The 13,253-nt window shown below is 34.8% G+C and overlaps 1 long non-coding RNA gene across 1 annotated transcript in view; it reads left to right on the plus strand.

Annotated features, from left to right (window-relative positions):
* LOC123381559 overlaps positions 1–13,253 on the plus strand; it is a 207,798-nt gene that overhangs the window by 3,355 nt on the left and 191,190 nt on the right. Inside the window, exons 2-3 of the long non-coding RNA XR_006588698.1 lie at positions 2,312–2,712; positions 3,248–3,370. This is a non-coding gene — a long non-coding RNA (uncharacterized LOC123381559). The remainder of the gene's footprint in view (positions 1–2,311; positions 2,713–3,247; positions 3,371–13,253) is intronic.

Consider the following 13,253-nt stretch of genomic DNA (forward strand, 5'->3'; position numbering starts at 1 on the left):
GGGGCAGTATTGGAAGTTATCACCATGTTGGAAAGCTGCTACTATATTAAGAAACATTTTATATATTGATGTAAAATGCAGATGTATATCATATAATTTATGCTTACTTCTGTTATACTTTTATATTAATAAGCATTATCTGTTTTATTGCATTATTTGCTTTGAGCTCAAAATAAGTTCTTCTGCTATTACTAAATAAAATAACTAGACAAAATGAAAATTACAACTTTCTCTTTCTCAGAAAGAGCCAGTTCAGGTAATCTTATCACACTTGTCTCATAATCCTCACCTGTGACCTGAGTCCTTTAAATGTATCATTAGTAAATAGAATGACAACATAAACTTTTCTATAAAATACACTCCTCTGTGAAAATATTAAGAATAGAGAACTGTGGAGTGCCTGCATTAGTTGAAAGAGCATGTGACTCTTGATCTTGGGATCATGAGTTCAAGCCCCACACTGGGTGTAGAGATTACTTAAGTAAATAAATAAATACATAAATAAATAAATAAACAAACTTAAAAAATAAAGAATGGAAAAATGAAAATCATCAAGGACTTATCCACTGACACATTAATGAATATATCATTTCTCATTGAGATTATATTGAAATAATTGATTATTTCACATTTATAAGAGAAAATATCTTTGGGTTGTTACTAATGAACTCATTATGCATCAGGTAAAGAAAAATGAATGTGCTATACAATGGATGGAAAAGACAAACTCACTATGAAATGACAAACCATCCTGTTATATTGTCTTTAAAGAGATAATTATCTCTATCTTTAAAATATCTTTAAAGTACATGAAATCATCAGTGGTTTGACTCCATTTGGCAATTGAGGAGAGGCTTTGGTGTTTATACGTAGAGTAATGAATAAAATATTCTCAAAAATAAAGAGTATGCCAAGTAAAGTGGGAAATGCCAAACTGAGATCTCAGGATCATGTAGAGCAGGCCTGTGGGTAGTCAGTCCTCTGAGTTGTCTTCAAGTATTATCCTCAGATTTCTTTCTGGGCATCTTGGTTCCTCCATTTAAGAATGAAAACTGCTTACATCATGAAACTTGTATTATTTACTTTATCCATAATTTCTTACTCACCTCCATATTTGTCGAAGTTTTGAATTTCCAGTTAGTAATATTGACTAGGACACTATGATTATTACCCACATTTTACAGATCAGGAAACTAAGGTTCAAATGCGAAACTGTTTGTCTGAGATCAGATCACAGAGCTTACAAAGGCGTAACAAGATCTAAAAGAGCAAGAGTCAGGCATTTGGATTCCAGCCTTAGCTCTTTCACTGTGGGCTTTGGATGAGTCACCAAATTCTCTCTGGGCTTTTTTTCAGTTGTCTGTGAAATGAAGTTTTGGACTCTCAGAAATGTTTCTAGGTTTCTTTAAGCCCTAAAATAATATGAAGGTTCGTAAAGAATATTATGGATAGTGAAGATTTCAGTCATCTGAAAATGGAGTTCCCCCAGATAGGACGGGAGATAGGGGCATTTAGAACTTGGTAGAGTCCTTTATTTTCGTGCCATGTATTTTCACAAGTTGTCTCCATTTCGTGCAATTACATATATTTTAATGAAGATTAGTTATTAAAAGTATTATAAAGCATGTGTTTTAAAATAATTATATAAAACTCTTCACACTTTTCCAAATTTGCCAACTCCAAAACATTTTTCTATCAGATCATTAGTTATAATTTTGGTCAGGAAATGTGGCCTCTAATAACTAACTCCCCATGTACAATGCTGGGCCTGTGTGAACATGAAAATAAAAAAGGTATATAAGCTTCTGTAGAGTTTTATGTTTACTTTCATCAACCTGTGTCTCTCAATCTGTGTTGTACATGAGAATTTCTTCCAGGAAGGAAACTCACAGAGGTAAATATATCAGAAACAAAGCAGGATGATTAACAGAATACTCAGAGAGTAGGGACCATAATCGCTAAATACTGCAGTACTGTTCCAACATGAGAAACGATACATACTTGACTGACCTTTTTCCAGAGAATAAAAGAGAAAATATGGAAAGAGAATATAAAAGAGAATAAAAGAGAAAATAAAGAATAACAACCAAAATGCCAGACTGCATTAGATATATGGGTCTTACTCTCATTCAAATCACTCCAATTTAATGAAATATAGAGGGTTCTCATGCAAGGTGACATGTGTTGAAGCCAAGATTGTATGAAAGAAAGCAACCATAAATAAATATACATGTAAATAATGTAAGTATTTATTTATTTTAATATTATGTATTTTATATGTATGTACGATTGCACGGGATTGCGTTGACAGGTGGCGTGAGCCGAACTCCTTAGGAAGAGTCTGGGAGGAGGAGCCTCAGCGCCAGGGCACCCAGGTGTTTCTCATCCCAGGCCTCCCAGGCCAGCCGGCTCCCAAAATCCCTCGAGATCAGGCTTCCACCCGGAAATGTGCCTGCAGCTGCTTGCAGTGCCTCGGACCGTTGCAGTTACTTGGCTGTCTCAAAGTTTTCAACACCTAGGAAAAAAACAGTTTCTCTTTCTGGCTTTTATTCTCGATATTCTTTAGCTAAATTTGTTTCACAAATTAAAAAGAAGAAGGAGAAGAAGAAGAAGAAGAAAAAATGAAGCAGTTTCTTGTTCCTGCTTCTAAGGACACTAGAAATCCAACATAGAAACCAGGGGACATTGATGACTGGATCTATGTAATAATGGGTGAGTTGCCTGACATCTCTGTATTTATTTTCTTTGGATGTAAAATGGATATAACAATACCTTCCCCGTAAGTAGGGTCATTTTGAAAATTAAAAGTTTTAATAAATGTACGTGGCATATAGTAAGCTCTAAATAAATAGTAAGTGTAATTCTCATGGTGTCATCGTCAGTATCCACAGAGGCATCAGCATTAGTTGCCATTTATTCCTGTAACTAAGAACTTATCCATGGGATTGTGTAGTCAAGTAACTTATCCCACTGACCTGATAAACACTATTTTATATAATAACCCATAGTCAGCTTTACATCTAGTAGACAAGAGAATTTGAATTGTTTTATGAATTATACTACTTTGTGAAAGTGAGGAAGTCACTGAAGCAGATGGGCTACACTTGTTTTCTGTGGAAACCTACCAGGATGGTTCCTGGAGAGAGGAAGATTAGTTAATTCACCCGGAAAACTAAGATATACATATGCAGAACAAAGTGGTACAGTTGCCTTCCAAGTAAATTTTTGTTTTCCTGCCTTGAAACAGACAATTTTGTACGGCCCTAAAGCATACTAATCTCACTGCAAGGAATCATACGTCCTTGACGAATGTCACCCGTCCAGTCTGTTGGGAAACCAGTGACAGTGTGAGCAAGGATAAGACACAAGGGTAAGTGAAAATTGTCTCAATCATTGGAGATAGAAAAGATAGTCTAAAAGAGACATTTTCCTAATATTTAAACTTCTTTCCATGATAAATTGACCTTGCTATGTAAATTATTTTGCTATAATTTTGGATATGATTTCCTGTTGGCTTATTTAGAATTTTCTCATTTACTATCATAATTAACAACCATCTATACTATAGTTTAGTATTGTATTTAGTTTTTTTTTCAGGCTTTTTCTACCAGATTTACATTATAAACCATTAGATGGTTTTCTGTATTTCTTCATGCTCTGAAAAGACAATTATAGTATTAAAAAATGCTATACAGACTTAGAAGTTAAATTAATGTAGAAAGCTATTTACTCAGAGTTTATCTCATTATTTCCTTATAGTTTTCTATATCTATCATCTGTGTTTCTTTGAGTCAATTCATAATAGTGGTTTGAGTACAATGCACAATTGTAGATACTGAATATATCAGTCAGGGTTCTCGAGAGAAATAAAACCAATAATAAAACCAATAGAGTGGTGTGTGTATAAAAATATTTATTTTAGGAAATTGGCTTATATGATTGTGAAGGTGGGCAAATTCAAATACTGTAGGATAGGTTGGGAGACTAGAAATCCACATAGGATTTCTGTGTTGCAGTGTTGGTCATAATTCCTTCTCCAGGAAACCTCAAGCCTTCAACTGATTGGATGAGGCCCACCTCATCATCAAAAGCTATTTCCTTTGCTTGAAGACAACAGATTATAAATGTTAAACAAATCTGTAGGATACTTTCACAGCAGTAACACAATATCCAGAATACTGTTTGACCAAGCAACTGGAACTACAGCCTAGCCAAGTTGACACACAAAATTTAATCATCATAAACATCCTGCTTTTTAGAGTCAAATTGATAACAATTCTTCTTGAGCATTTTCTCTCTTAGCTTAGCCTTAGTTGCTAATAAATGATCTGAGGTCTCAAAGACTGACAGAACACATGTTTATTCTTCACATACCCTACCCGTGGGTAGGCTTGGCTATGGTTCTGCCCCATATTGTCTTCCTTTTAGGACAAAGACTGGTGAGGCAACCTCTAGCTAAAACACTGCCAGTCTCATGGCAGACAGGAAAAAAAGAGATGATGAACCCTATGCTGGCTTTTAAAGTTGGTATTTATGGTATATGTATTCAGAATGCATTAGCCACAGAAGATCACTTGGCCAAGTCTGCTGTGGGGGTGTGGGAAGGGTTATATAATCCTCTATCCAGGCAGAGCCTGGTAGGTGAAATGGTCAAGCCTGACAACTATGAGACAGTGATGTGTAATCCTCCCACAGGAGGGAGAAGCAAAAAATAGTACTATCATAAAGGTAATTTTCAATGTGTCATCAAAATAGTCTTCTCAAATGTTTAAATAGTTTGAACTTTCTATAAAATTGTCAATGAATATTCACTATGCAAACAAGGACTTATAGGAAGTAATGTTAACTTCAATGTATTTATAGTAGAACAAGATTTTTTTTTGATGTTTTTTCTTTAAGGTGTGAAAGTGGTTAGTAGTTTTAAATTGATTCTCCTACTTAATAGTTTATATGCTCTGATTAATTCCATAATTAGTAAGTTTGGTAAATATGGGATTATGGAATATAAACTATTCAAGATAAAGATGTCAAATAATTACAGGTGTTGCATTCTTTCTAGCTCCCTACCCATCTGATCCTTAGTAATGTGACAGAAATGAGCATGGAGATGTAAAAATAAGGGAAAATATGCATCACTACTGAGAGCTATGGAGAGTTTCCACTTAAATTCTAGAAAATGCTGTACCTAATGTGGACAGTTTAGGGAATAACCCAGTGGGTAGCTTGCTATTCATCTTCTAAGTAAACAATACAGAGCCCTTTGGATACGTAAACAAAGATTGTGTACCCCAAGGATAATTCCACAATTCTGTAGGTGGGAGAATCATAAATAAAGATAGGATATGAGAAATGTAAAGAATAAAGAATATTTTACTTGAAAACCCCTTTCCTGCCACAGAATACAGAATTCGAAGGTATCTAGCTGATGGGTGCAAGGACTGGGTCCAAGTCTTCAAACACAAAGTTTGTAGTGATGTGTGTGGCAGTGTTATCCTTAAATGACCAGAGAATCTCTACTGATAGCATGAGAAATGAAGATAAGAATAATTTGAGGAATTAATTGCCGTCTAGGAAAAATGTAAGGAAGTTACATTAAGAAGGATGATCGAAGTAAGAGCTTCTACCCTGAAACAGCAAAAGGCAGAATTATGGGGGTGAGAGGGGAGATGTACAATTTATGACAGGCAATATATACAATATAGGCCTCCTATATTTACTACTAAATGATTTATAAATTAACAAAGAAAATACTAGGAAATATTATTGTGTGCATACACACACACACACATACCACAGGAAACACCTCAGGATAGCAATTGCTCTTATAATGGCCCTAAAGGAAGCTGGGATCTGAATCACTAGCTTGGCTCAGAGTTTAATTGTGGGCCTAAGAGTGCAATTATGTTTAGACTAGTTTCTCGTCTCATAGAAACAAATCCACCTCCGTTCTGACCAGAGTTGGTAGTTCATTTCTGGTACCCATCCAGAGAGTGGAAAGAGATATTTTAGGCCCTATTCAGTGCACTCTTTCTCTGTACTTCAGGATGGGAGTCCACATCTGTCCTCAACCTATATGTAGTTCTTGGCTTAAGGCCCTGACCTACATGTGTTTCAAGACCTCATGCCCAAAGACTGTGTTCCTAGCTTGCCCTATGTTATGTACCATCTGTCCCCATTTACTAACTTAGGCCTTCTGTCTCAGATAATGATTTCTCTTTCTTGATTTCAAAAATGAATATGTATACATGTATTTAAATACAAAATTATTATGAGTTTAATGCAAGAAGGGAACATTTTATTTTTAAAAAGGGAACATTTTAAAGTGTTCTTAGCCTTCTTGACCCAAAAGTATCCAGTACTTTTTGTATACATAGAGATGCCTTTATAGAGCAAATGTTTCTGTCCTATTTTATTCTAATAGGTGAGCCAAATTTGGTCTCTGTGTATTGGACCGTAGCTTGTTTGTTTCTTTTGTTCAATTGTTTATTTATTTGTTTTGAGAGAGAGAGAGAGAGCAAGCAGGTGAAGGGCAGAGAGAGAGAGAGAGGGAGAGAGAATTCCAAGCAGGCCCTGCACTGTCTGTGGAGCCCAAAGCAGGGCTTGAACTCACAAACTGATATATCTTGACCTGAGCCGAAACCAAGAGTCAGACGCTTAATCAACTGAGCCGCCCAGGAGCCCTGCTTGAGTATTTCTTTACCGTGTACCAAGACCCATCAGCTCAAATATCCACCAGTGCCAAACTTTTTACCCAACCAGTTATTTAAAATATAGTCCAACAGCAGATTTTTTCTTCAGAATTCTTTGGCCCAAACATTCCCTGCCATGCTGCAGAGTGACATCACCTAGACTCGTAAATTCCCCTCTGATATCCTTGCCCCTGGGGAAGTTCCCTTCCGTTCTGAGTAGGGACCCCATGCTATAGCCTCTAGACAGACTCCCACTATGTGGGACTTGATGTCTCATGCAGCTTTATCCAAGTGTCTCCTGATACTGCCTCAAGTGGCCATCTTCCTTGATTATCCCAAAATCCTTTTAACCCCTGCTGCTGTGTATGGGGACTGTAAATGATTCCAATTTGATGCTTTTACTCCTGGATCCAAGCTTCTGTTTTCATTATTAATTCCAGGAGTTTTAGGTTGACTCCATTTTTAAGGCCCTTTCTCATTTTTTCCAGGTAGCCATTTTGTCATGTTTTTCCAGATAGTCATATTTCAAGCATGTTCATATGATTTTACCCAAAACCAAAGTAAAATGAGAGTAGATAACCATTGAAAATGTGTTGTGAAGAAAAAGCATGAGGAAGGCAATCTAGTTTTATTAATAACCAAGTATGATTTAAATAGCAATCTCTGATAGTAGCTGCACGCAAATCAAATGAATAAAACAAAGTTTATTCTGATACAATAACTCCACATAGAGACACAAAATTAAATTTCTCTTTTCCTTTATCCATGAAAAACACAAATCATAAGAATGTACTTATATAGGAATTTAATTATATGTTCAAATAAATGTATATCTTAAAAAAAAACAGACTCCAGGCAGCACCAGATTTCTTTCCCTCCAAACAGCTATGAAATTTTGGGCTATACGGAGCTTATTTACTGCTTTCTTATAATAAAATGACAATCTCAAAGAGCAAATATTTTTGATCTCAAGATATCACATCATTCCATAAATAGATCCCAAGATATCACAAAATATTCCATGAACACCATAGTTCATATCATAGGTTTTATACTTATTGCCAAGGAACAAAACTATCTACAAAAATTTTATCAAACTGAGATTTCTACATATTAAAGGGGTGATTAGAATTATTTCTCAAAGTGATTATGACGCCCAAATTATATACATTACTATCTTTTATATCTTTAGTGACAGTTTTTAGCAAACACAAGATAAAATTGAGTATTTACCATTCTATAAAACATTAAATGGCATGCAGTCTGATAATAGAACTTCTGATTACATAGAAATAATTTGCATAAACTGTAAACTTACTGTTTGGAAAGTGTATTTTAGGTTCTATATCATAATTATAATTCAGTTTTAAAGCTTGCATCAGGAGATGTTAATTCAAATGCTTTCAGCAGGCAAGCAGGTAATATAAATGCATAAGACATTATAGATAGATGACAATCTATCTTGGTTATTTGGTCAAAGATAGAGTTCATTTCTGACTTAAAGGCATTAAAATTCTTTTTTATTATTACTTAATAGCATCCTAATTCTCAGATCATCTGATATTATCACTGGCATCAGTTTGCTCTCAAGATTTCCAAAATAATTTCACACGAATTTTTTTCACTTGAATTTTACAGTCTTCCAAAGTGCAGTTTATCCCCCATTATCTAATAATAGATGACAAATTTAAGGTCTGGACATGTTGATTAACTTTCTAAGAATGACCCGTGAAATTATATACATAGATTATGTCATAGACAATGTAGACATGGTTCTGAGAGATGCTAGTCAGCACTGACCTCGAAGCCTTACCCACACCAGCAGCCCGCATAGAAACAACTCCACTATTATTGGACCACTATCATTTTCCTCAGGTTGGAAAGAAAGCAAACCTAGTCAGAGAAAGGGAAGAAAGGTATGATGAATGGAAATTTGCTCTCAAAATTTGTGTTACTAAAGTATATAGTGAGGAAACAGTCCTCTGGCATACATAAATCCTGACTGTGGAAAAGGATAGCGATTAATAGTGAATGGAGTTGGGATTCAGAGGTCCAGAGTTTGATGATATAACTCTTCTGTCATGGAAACAGAGGTCACAACAAAGCTGATCTTACACTGACTCTGAAAGAACTAAGGAAATGGGAATCCCATGTGCATAGGATCCATTACCTGGGACAGAAGCAACTAAAGAGTCACATCGCTCAGCTTCACCAACCACCTGGTATTTTTCAAGAAATTATCTGCATCAAATGAACAGGTTATATGTTTCCTTTCAGAGGAAACTTTTAATTAGAAATTTTAACAATACAGGATTTATTAAAAGATGCAGACTCCTTACTTCAAGTCAGCATGCATAGTCCAAAGGCATTCACTATGTGTTCAAATAAGTAAGGTATATAACAGAAAAAAACAGTAACACAAACTCATTTATTCAGAAGTAAATTATAAAAATAATTTTAACTATTCTTATGACCACTGAATATCCTAAGACATATGATTCAACAACAATATTCTATAAAATCAAGGACAAGAGATTTCCTATCCCATTGGGTTTTTCTTAGGCAATATGTAGTTTTGACTAACAATCTTATAAGCCCCCACAGAGCACAACTTAACATAAACATTAAGAATTGATGCAATTACCACAAACCTCTCTGAGCAGACATAGACCAAAGAAAAGTAAAAATTTCTCCAGAGCATGCCTTTTGCATTCACTATTGTTAATTTATTTGCTTGTTGTTTTTAGATCTGTCATAAGTATATTCAAGGAAAAGTGAAATCAATAAATATAACAGATTCAAATGTTTGATCAGCAAGTTGTGTGCATATAATGAATCAAAGGGACTTCATTTTCCATTTCAGTTGTATGCTAAAAGATGTGGTCTTATGATTAATAAATAAAAGATATATTTTTATGTTTGCCATAAAAGAATTATGTTCAAGAATATAAAATTTAATTAAATTTCACATAAATTCCATATAAAAATATATTCATGTATATTAAAATATATTCATATACTCATATAAAAACATTTTTCATAGAGAAATCAGTGTGGTCATTGAGAAAAAGGTAGAAGATATTTCTGTATAAAATCACTTTACTAACATAGCATCATTTTGAATAAGCAATACTAAGAAAAACTATTAACAATATATAAATATTTTGAGAAATAAGCATAAGAAATACTTAGTAAAAATGTTAATTTGATTTTCTTTGTTTTTTTAGCCAAAAGGAAAAAAAAGTTCATATCTCTAAACAATTTCATCATATAAAGACAGTTTAATAAAAACAAGAGTTCCATGAATGTGTTTTGCCCTGTAGCTCTACATTTCACCTAAGTTAGTAAAATATATATCCCAAGGAAATTTAGCAAGAATTTATCAAATAGATAAGAATTTATCATTTTTTAAGTAAGAAAATTTAAAATTATTCCTCTAATGGCTTTTTTATTACTATTTTTTAATGTTTATTTAGTTTTGAGAGAGAGACAGAGCATGAGCCAGGGAAGGACAGAGAGAAAGGGAGACATAGAATCTGAAGTAGGCTCCAGGCTCTCAGCTGTCAGCACAGAGCCCAATGCAGGGCTCAAACCCACAAACCATGAATTCATGACCTGAGCCGAAGTCAGACACTTAACCAATTGAGCCAAACAGGCACCCCTACTGACTTACTTTTTTAAAGAAAATTAAAACTTAATTTTTACATAGTAATAATTTCCAGATTGTTCTCCAGAAAACCCAGTGGCTCCAGCCAATATAATACAACCACATATACACAAAAAGTGAATTGTGAGCAGCATATATGTAAATCCAAATACACACATGTATTTGTAGGTTTTTATTATTTATAGTGTTGACCAATTTCCTCAAGTATTTGTATTTTTTTTCTTTTTTATATATTTGTATCTGCATTCTCATTATTGGTTTTTCACAATTGCTAATTCTCTATTGTATGTCTTGAATGAACTATCTCCCAGTTATCTCTTTCACTCTCTGCTGGCCCCCCCCAAAAAAACTCATGGATAAATTTATATGTGAAACCTAGCTTTTACATTTTATCCTGATTGTTATTTTATGATTTTGCCAAGTTGATTTCAGTTGTAGGCTAGCTTTGAATTTTAAAAATTGGGAGACTTTTCCAAAATATAAATTTGTCCTAGTTTTTGTTATTTTTATTTACAGAATTAAATAATAGTTGTAAAACAAAACTAAAAGAGTACTAAAGTATATAAAATAAAAATAAAAACTCACAGTTCTTCCCTAACCCCAAATTCCAAGTGTGAATGTTTTAATGTTATGTGTATCTTTCTGAAACTCACCCCTCCCCCACCTTATAATGTTTTGGGGATAAATGTTTAAAACTGTGTGTGTAATAAGCATAGCATGCCTATTTACATACATATTGTTTTTACACTAAATATATACACTGGACAGCCTTTTCATGTTTAGTGCATACTAATCTATCTCATTGTTTTTAATGGCACCATTATACCTTTATGCAATTATTAGACCTGAAGTAGCATTCCATGGAAGGTTTTCCACAGTATAGAATTCCATTAGATGAAGAGAATCCCTTTGAAAGTGTTGGAAAAGAATTAATGTGATGAGGTCCCCAAGAAGGTAAGAATAAATGGAATACAGAGTACAAGTTAAAGAATAAAGAGCAGGAAATATGAAGGGAGGAATTATGCATGGCTTTGCATACAGGTAGTTTCATAGATGTGATGACAGGACATTTTTGTCAACTTCCGTCTAATGTCTTATCTTTACTGTCTAAAGTAGAAGATATATTTTGCTATGGATAGTGAGAAGAGGTGGTGTAGTGGATTTGGATTTGTTAGTGTCAGGTTAACTAAGCTGTAATTAACTTTCCATAGTTTCTTTACTTTAAGGTTTTTAATTAAGGTCAGCTTCAAGAGAAAGTTGTGTGATATTTGAAAGGTGAAGAGTAAAGAGCTGCTATTGTGCCCTGAAGGTTGGTGTCAGAACTGAGGCTCCTGTTGCAGCTTGTATAAACTGTAATTCATTTGCTAGTTTATCTTAGTTGGTCAGTGGCCAGCCTGCAACTCCTTCATCTCCTACTGGATCTCATATCTCTTCCTTCAGTTTCTCCAAGATCTACGAGAAGTGCATGCACAACTCTGGTGAAGGTTATAATTTCCTGTTGGAAATGATGAGAGACAGACATGCGTTCCAGTTTTTGCTGAGGACTTAACAGTTTGTCCTTGCTGTCTGTCTGCCTCTTCCCATCCAGCTTTATTTTCAATTACTGACCTAGAGTACAGTGACTTCTTACCAGACTCAGAAGCAAACCTTCCAGATATTTCCACCCCAGATCCAACAGTTGAATCACATAAAGGTATAATCACTATTAATAAGTCCCTTACCGTATATTACTTATTGTAGCTCTGATTCTTGAGTCAAATTCTATGTAGTTAGTATGCTTTGATATTCCAGGAGGGCTTTTCTTTTAACTCTTCGCAGTAAGTGAGAGAAAGCTAATTCAAAGTAAAGAAGAAAAAAGATATGCATGGCTAACTTAACTGGGAATTACAAAGTTGATATGACTTTGATCACATATCATTCAAGGGGTACACAAAAGATGTTATTAGAGCTCTCTCTTTCTCCACTTCTTGTTTCAGCTTCGTCTTTGCATTGGCCACATTTTCATTCTGATTTTCTCTGTGAATGACACCTGCAGTCCCTAGGTTTATATTGTATCAGACTAGCAACTATACCAGAAAGCAGTGGTACATCTTTTCAGTAGTTTTAGCAAAATTATTAGGGTTGACTTTTCACTGGGCCAGCTTGAGTAATGGGTTCTTCCCTACATTAGTAACTGACAGTGCTACAGAATGTATTGATTAGCCAAGCCTGGGTCATGTGCCCATATCTGAAACTCTGAAGTGGGTCAGACCAAAACCAGTGGTATTGTCTGAATGTGGAAGGAAAGTTTTCTAGTTGAAACTCAATGCAGTATGCTCAGAAAATTGAGGAATAGATGTGACGCAGACAAAATCCAGAGTATCCACTACAAGAAAACTGGTAAGATTTGACATATCAGTGTGGAGAATGGGAGATAAAACTTATTAGGTACGTGGAAATGAGTTAGAGACAACATTAAAGGCCCAGTTACAATTGGAATCTTTAATGTATAGAGATTTTGATTTTCAGCACCTTGGTCAGCAGCCAAGAGTTGAGGTATGAGGCTAGAGAAGGAAGATGGTTTCTAGAGGGTAATCCATTTCCTTGCCTTTGTCAGCTTCTAAACCATCAATATTCCTTTTCTTATGACTCTCTTGCCACATCTTCAAAACTAGCAATATGTCATCTCTCTGACCCTTCTTCCACAGGCACATCTCCCTCTGTTTACAGCCCTGAAAGATTCCCTACTTTCAAGGATTTATATGATTCAATTGGTCCCACTGAGATAATCCAGGATAATCTCTCCATCTCAAGGTCCATACTCTTAACCACATCTGAAAAGTCCCCTTTGCCATGTGAAGTAATATACTTACAGTTTCTGGGGGATTAGAGTGTGGACATCTTTGAAGGAAGGAGGG

Source organism: Felis catus, chromosome D4, assembly GCF_018350175.1.
Source record: "Felis catus isolate Fca126 chromosome D4, F.catus_Fca126_mat1.0, whole genome shotgun sequence".
Lineage (NCBI taxonomy): Eukaryota > Metazoa > Chordata > Mammalia > Carnivora > Felidae > Felis > Felis catus.